This window comes from Heptranchias perlo, unplaced genomic scaffold (genome assembly GCF_035084215.1).
Source record: "Heptranchias perlo isolate sHepPer1 unplaced genomic scaffold, sHepPer1.hap1 HAP1_SCAFFOLD_188, whole genome shotgun sequence".
In the NCBI taxonomy this organism is placed as follows: Eukaryota; Metazoa; Chordata; class Chondrichthyes; order Hexanchiformes; family Hexanchidae; genus Heptranchias; species Heptranchias perlo.
In genome coordinates, this window is record NW_027139145.1 from 710,482 (window position 1) to 718,102 (window position 7,621).

Here is a 7,621-nt window from a genome sequence, read left to right on the forward strand (position 1 = left end):
GTGCTAATACTGGAGTGGATGTAAACAATGATCAACATGGAACTGGAATCACCAACTGAGATGTGAAAAATGATCATGTTGGAATGTCTGGGTTATCAGAAGCAGAGTGAGCCCCCGGCCGGTCCCCCGGGAGAGAGTGAGCCCCCAGGAGAGAGAGTGAGCCCCCGCCGGACCCCCGGGAGAGAGAGAGTGAGCCCCCGGCCGGTCCCCCGGGAGAGAGAGAGTGAGCCCCCGCCGGACCCCCGGGAGAGAGAGTGAGCCCTCCGGGAGAGAGAGCGAGCCCCCCCCGGGAGAGAGCGAGCCCCCCCCGGGAGAGAGCGAGCCCCCCCGGGAGAGAGCGAGCCCCCCCCGGGAGAGAGCGAGCCCCCCCCGGGAGAGAGATAGCCCCCCCCGGGAGAGAGATAGCCCCCCCCGGGAGAGAGATAGCCCCCCCCGGGAGAGAGCGAGCCCCCCCCGGGAGAGAGCGAGCCCCCCCCGGGAGAGAGCGAGCCCCCCCCGGGAGAGAGCGAGCCCCCCCGGGAGAGAGTGAGCTTCTATCACTGGCCCGTGTGTGGGAGGGGATTCCAGTTGTGTTCACAGTTAGTGGAACATTTGCCCGTTCACAGTGGGGAGAGGCCGTTCCAGTGCTCGGTGTGTGAGGAGCAACTTTACACCTCCAGCAACCTGACATAGTATCAGCGGACTCACACCGGGGGAGAGACCGTTTCCGTGCAGCGAGTGTGAGCAGAGGTTTTACACACTCGCGGTCTGAGGAAGCACGGTGGCGAGAGATTTTGACCCACTCATACCGGGGAGAAGCTGGGCGAGGGCCGGATGTGTGAGAAGAGCTTCGGCACAGCGGGCAAACTCAACCAGCACTGGCGGATTCACAGTGGAGAGAAGCAAGTTATGTAAGAAAAGATTCTCCCAATCCAGTGAGCTGGCCCAGCATCAGAGACTCGCACCGGGGAGACACTGTTCTGATGCTCCTCATATCAGAAGACCTTCCGATATTATATAAGAACAGAAGAAATAGGAGCAGGATTAGACTATACAGCCCCTCGAGCCTGCTCCACCATTCAATAAGATCATCGCTGATCTTTGACCCCAACTCCACTTTCCCACCCAATCCCCATATCTCTTGATTCCTTTAGTGTCCAAAAATCTATAGTTCTCAGCCTTGAATATACTCAATGACTGAGCATCCACAGCCCTCTGGGGTAGAGAATTCCAAAGATTCACAACCCTCTGAGTGAAGAAATTTTTCCTCATCTCGGCCCTAAATGGCCGACCCCTTACCCTGAGACTATGTCCCCTAGTTCTAGACTCTCCAGCCAGGGAAAACAGCCTCTCAGCATCTACCCTGTCAAACCCCCTCAAAATCTTACACCTCTCATTCTTGTAAATTCCAGAGAGTATAGACCCATTCCACTCAATCTCTCCTCATAGGACAACACTCTCATCCCAGGAATCAATCTGGTGAACCTTCGTTGCACCCCCTCTAAGGCAAATATATCCTTCCTTAGGTAAGGAGATCAAAAATAAACACAATACCCCAGGTGAGGTCTCATCATTGAGTCATAGAATCATAGAAACTTATGGCTCAGAAGGAGGCCATTCTACCCCAGTTTGTGCTGGCCGAGAAAGAGCTATCCAGCCTAATCCCACTTTCCAGCACTTGGTCCGAATCCCTGTAGGTTACAGCACTTCAGGTGCACATCCAAGTACTTTTTAAATGAGTTGAGGGTTTCTGCCTCTCCCACCCTGTCAGGCAGTGAGTTCCAGACCCCCACCACCCTCTGGGTGAAAATATTTCTCCTCAGCTCCCGTCTAATCCTTCTACCAATTACTTTAAATCTATGTCCCCTGGTTATTGACCACTCTGCTAAGGGAAATAGGTCCTTCCTATCCACTCTATCTAGGCCCCTCATAATTTTATACACGTCAATTAAATTCCCCCTCAGCCTCCTCTGTTCCAAAGAGAATAACCCCAGTCTATCCAATCTTTCCTCATAGCTAAAGTTCTCGAGTCCTGGCAACATCCTCGTAAATCTCCTCTGTATCCTCTCCAGAGCAATCACATCTTTCCTGTAATGTGGTGACCAGAACTGTACTCAGTACTCAAGCTGTGGGCAACGCACTTTAGGAAAGATGTGAAGGCCTTAGACAGGGTGCAAAAGAGATTTACTCAAATGATTCCAGGGATGAGGGACTTCAGTCTATCCACGTAACTAGAGAAGCTGGGATTGTTCTCCTTGGAACAGAGACTGTTGCGAGGAGATTTGATAGAGGTGTTCAAAATCATGAAGGGTCCAGACAGAATAGATAGAGAGAAACTGTTCCCATTGGTGGAAGGGGCGAGAACCAGAGAACATAGATTTAAGGTGATTGGCAAAGGAACCAAAGGTGATATGAGGAAAAACCTTTTTTGCACAGCAAGTGGTTAGGATCTGGAATGCACTGCCCGAGGGGGTGGTGGAGGCAGATTCAATCATGGCCTTCAAAAGGGAACTGGATAAATACTTGAAGAGAAAAAATTTGCAGGGCTACGGGGATAGGGTGGGAGAGTGGGACTTGCTGGATTGCTCTTTCATAGAGCCGGTGTGGACTCGATGGGCCGAATGGCCTCCTTTCGTGCTGTAACCTTTCCATGATTCTATGAGCCTATGATAAAGGAAAGTATCCCATATGCCTTCTTAATCACCTTATCAACCTGTCCTGCTACCTTCAGGGATCTGTGGACATGCACTCCAAGGTCTCTCACTTCCTCTACACCTCTCAGTATCCTCCCGTTTATTGTGTATTCCCTTGCCTTGTTTGCCCTCCCCAAATGCATTACCTCACACTTAGAATCATAGAAATAGAATCATAGAAATGTTACAGCACGGAAGGAGGCCATTCAGCCCATCGAGTCTGCGCCAGTTCTATGCAAGAGCAATCCAGCTAGTCCCACTCTCCCGCCCCATCCCTGTAACCCGACAATTTTTTAAATTTCAAGTATTTATCCAGTTCCCTTTTGAAGGCCGTGATTGAATCTGCCTCCACCACCCTCTTCTTAATCTGACCCTTCCTGATATCCCCACTATCACTGAAGACTGTCTTCAGCCAATTCGATTCACTCCACGTGATAACAAGAAACGGCTGAGTGCACTGGATACAGCAAAGGCTATGGGCCCCGACAACATCCTGGCTGTAGTGCTGGAGACTTGTGCTCCAGGACTAGCTGCGCCTCTCGCCAAGCTGTTCCAGTACAGCTACAACACTGGCATCTACCCGACAATGTGGAAAATTGCCCAGGTATGTCCTGTCCACAAAAAGCAGGACAAATCCAATCCAGCCAATTACCGCCCCATCAGTCTACTCTCAATCATTAGCAAAGTGATGGAAGGTGTCGTCGACAGTGCTATCAAGCGGCACTTACTCACCAATAACCTGCTCACCGATGCTCAGTTTGGGTTCCGCCAGGACCACTCGGCTCCAGACCTCATTACAGCCTTGGTCCAAACATGGACAAAAGAGCTGAATTCCAGAGGTGAGGTGAGAGTGACTGCCCTTGACATCAAGGCAGCCTTTGACAGAGTGTGGCACCAAGGAGCCCTAGTAAAATTGAAATCAATGGGAATCGGGGGAAAACTCTCCAGTGGCTGGAGTCATACCTAGCACAAAGGAAGATGGTAGTGGTTGTTGGAGGCCAATCATCTCAGCCCCAGGGCATTGCTGCAAGAGTTCCTCAGGGCAGTGTCCTAGGCCCAACCATCTTCAGCTGCTTCATCAATGACCTTCCCTCCATCATAAGGTCAGAAATGGGGATGTTCGCTGATGATTTTACAGTGTTCAGTTCCATTCGCAACTCCTCAGATAATGAAGCTTCTTCAGATTGAATTCCATTTGCCACTCTTCTGCCCACCTGACCAGTCCATTGATATCTTCCTGCAGTCTACAGCTTTCCTCCTCACTATCAACCACACGGCCAATTTTTGTATCATCTTCAAACTTCTTAATAATGCCCCCTACATTTAAGTCTAAATCATTGATATATATATCACAAAAAGCAAGGGACCTCGTACTGAGCCCTGTGGAACCCCACTGGAATCAGCCTTCCAGTCACAATAACACCCATCGACCATTTCCCTTTGCTTCCTGCCATTGAGCCAATTTTGGATCCAATTTGCCACTTTCCCTTGGATCCCATGGGCTTTTACTTTTTTGACCAATCTGTCATGTGGGACCTTGTCAAAAGCCTTGCTAAAATCCATGTAGATTACATCAAATACGCTACCCTCATCGACCCTCCTTGTTACCTCCTCAAAAAATTCAATCAAGTTAGTCAGACACAACCTTCCCTTAACAAATCCGTGCTGACTGTCCTTGATTACTCCGTGCCTTTCCAAATCAAAGCCCTATTTAATTGCAGCAATACTTCCTTACTCTTATACTCCAACACCCTTGCAATAAAGGCCAACATACCATTTGCCTTCCTAATTGCTTGCTGTACCTGCATGTTAACTTTCTGTGATTCATGTACAAGGACACCCAAATGCCTTTGAATCCCAACATTTCTTAGTCTCTCACCTTTTAAAAAATATTCTGCTTTTCTATTCTTCATACCAAAGTGAACAATTTCACATTTCCTCACATTATACTCCATCTGCCACCTTCTCACCCATTCAGTTAACCTGTCGATATCTCTTTGCAGGCTCTTTGTGTCCTCCTCACAGCTTACTTTCCCACCTAGCTTTGTATCATCAGCAAACTTGGATGCATTACACTCGGTCCCTTCATCTAAGTCATTAATATAGATTGTAAATAGCTGAGGCCCCAGCACTGATCCCTGCGGCACCCCACTGGTTACAGCCTGAGAATGACCCGTTTATCCCTACTCTCTCTTTTCTGTCCATTAACCAATCCTCTATCCATGCTAATATATTATCCCCAATCCCATCTGCCCTTATCTTGCGTAACAACCTTTTATGTGGCACCTCATCGAATGCGTTTTGAAAATCCAAATATACGATATCACTGGTTTCCTTTATCTACCCTGCTAGTTACACCTCAAAAAACGCTAATAGATTTGTCAAACACGATTTCCCTTCCATAAAACCCTGTTGACTCTGTCTAATCATATTATGATTTTCTAAGTGCCCTGTTACCACATCCTCAATGATAGATTCCAGCATTTTCCTGACGAGTGATGTCAGGCTAACTCGCCTGTGGTTCCCTGTGTTCTCTCTCCCTCCTTTCTTGAATGTGACTCATTAAATATATTGAGACTTAACTAACATTATGTGTTAGCCCCATTTCACTCACCCCGAATTCCACTTCCAGGAACGCTGCCGAAGTCTTCCTTCCTTCCCAAGCAAGGGGAACACTCCAGAATGCTGCTCACTTGGGGGCAGCAGTGGAGCTGGAATCTTCTTTGTATGAGGAGGGGGAGTTCATTGGGAAAGGAACAAGGGTAAAGGAAGGAGAGCAAGAGAGGGAGATATAGGATAGAGGGCCGGAGGTGTGAGAGGGATGAGGGCACTGTCTTTAACTCCTCTGCTGAACCTCTCATGTTCTAGAAGAGCCGCTGTTCCACAGACCTTCCATTTAAACTGTCAATGAAAGCTGCCTGCTGAGAGTGGACTGGGCAGCGTCCTGATTAAACTTTCTCAGCTGCAGTAGACGTGCTGCCAAAATCCAAACTGAATTTATTAAGCACAGGCCAATCCTATGGTCACCACAATGAAAAAAACAACGTCTTAGGAAAACTGGAACCGGCAATCAGGACTGACAGCCCGTCACTACTGTAGTGTCGAACACTTGGCCGCAGAGAGCTCACGTACAATGAAACCATGTCACACCTGGACATTCGCTAACGTCACTGGGTGGCGATTTCCCTTTGGAAAAAATGCAATTAACATGGACGACAATTCGATCCAGAGAACTCCCCCTCCTCATACTAAAAAAGATTCCAGCTCCTCTGCTGCCCCCAAGTGAGCAGCATTCTGGAGTGAACCCCTTGAAACTTCCCCTCCTGACTGTGGAGCATATTGTGCCCGATAATCGGGAATATCCCATTCAACTCACTCCCAGTAAAAAAATAATCGCTCTCGTTAACCTTTCTCCTATCCTCTCTTCCCTCTCTGACCTTTTGCCCGACCCTTCTCTCCCCCTTTCCCCTCTTCTCTTTCTCCCCCCCCCACTTCTATTCTGGCCTCCACTCCCTCTCTTCCTCTCTTCTTTTTCTCCAATCCCTGTCTCCTCCTCCTCCATTCCACTCCCTATCCTCCTTTCTCTGTCCTTTCCCTTTCCCATCCTTCCTCTCTCTCCACCCTCCCTCTCTCTCCTCCTCCCTCCCATCCTCTCTCCTCTCTCTCCACCCCTCCCCTCTCTCTTCCACCCTCCTCTCCCTCTCCTCTCTCCTCTCTCTCCACCCACCCCTCCCCTCTCTCCACCCCTCCTCTCCCCTCTCTCCTCCCCTCTCCACCCACCCCTCCCCTCTCTCCACCCACCCTCCTCTCCCCTCTCTCCTCCCCTCTCCACCCACCCCTCCCCTCCTCTCTCTCTCACCCACCCCTCCCCTCTCCACCCACCTCTCCCCTCTCCTCTCTCTCCACCCACCCCTCCCTCTCCGCTCTCTCAACCAACCCTCCACTCTCCTCTCTCTCCACCCACCCCTCCCCTCCCCTCTCTCTCCACCCACCCCTCCCCTCCCCTCTCTCTCCACCCACCCCTCCACTCTCCTCTCTCTCCACCCACCCCTCCCCTCCCCTCTCTCTCCACCCACCCCTCCCCTCCCCTCTCTCTCCACCCACCCCTCCCCTCCCCTCTCTCTCCACCACCCCTCCCCTCCCCTCTCTCTCCACCCACCCCTCCCCTCCCCTCTCTCTCCACCACCCCTCCCCTCCCCTCTCTCTCCACCCACCCCTCCCCTCCCCTCTCCTCTCCTCTCTCTCCACCGACCCCTCCCTCCCCTCTCTCTCCACCCACCCCTCCCCTCCCCTCCCCTCTCTCTCCACCCACCACCCTCCCCTCCCCTCCCCCACCCACCCCTCCCCTCCCCCACCCACCCCTCCCCTCCCCACCCACCCCTCCCCTCCCCTCCCCACCCACCCTCCCCTCCCCACCCACCCTCCCCTCCCCACCACCCCTCCCCTCCCCTCCCCTCCCCTCCCCACCCACCCCTCCCCTCCCCTCCCCTCTCTCTCCACCCACTCCCCTCCCCTCCCCTCCCCTCTCTCTCCACCCACCCCTCCCTCCCTCTCCACCCTCCCCTCTCTCTCCACCCACCCCTCCCCTCCCCTCCCCTCTCTCTCCACCCACCCCTCTCCTCCCCTCCCCACCCCACCCTCCCCTCTCCACCCCTCCCCTCTCCACCCCTCCCCTCTCCACCCCTCTCTCCACCCACCCCTCCCCTCTCTCCACCCACCCCTCCCCTCCCCACCCACCCCTCCCCTCTCTCCACCCACCCCTCCCCTCCCCTCTCTCCACCCCTCCCCTCCCCTCTCTCTCCACCCACCCCTCCCCTCCCCTCCCCCTCCCCCACCCCTCCCCTCCCCTCACTCCCCACCCACCCCTCCCCTCCCCTCCCCTCCCCTCACTCCCCACCCACCCTCCCCTCCCCTCCCCTCACTCCCCACCCACCCCTCCCCTCCCCTCC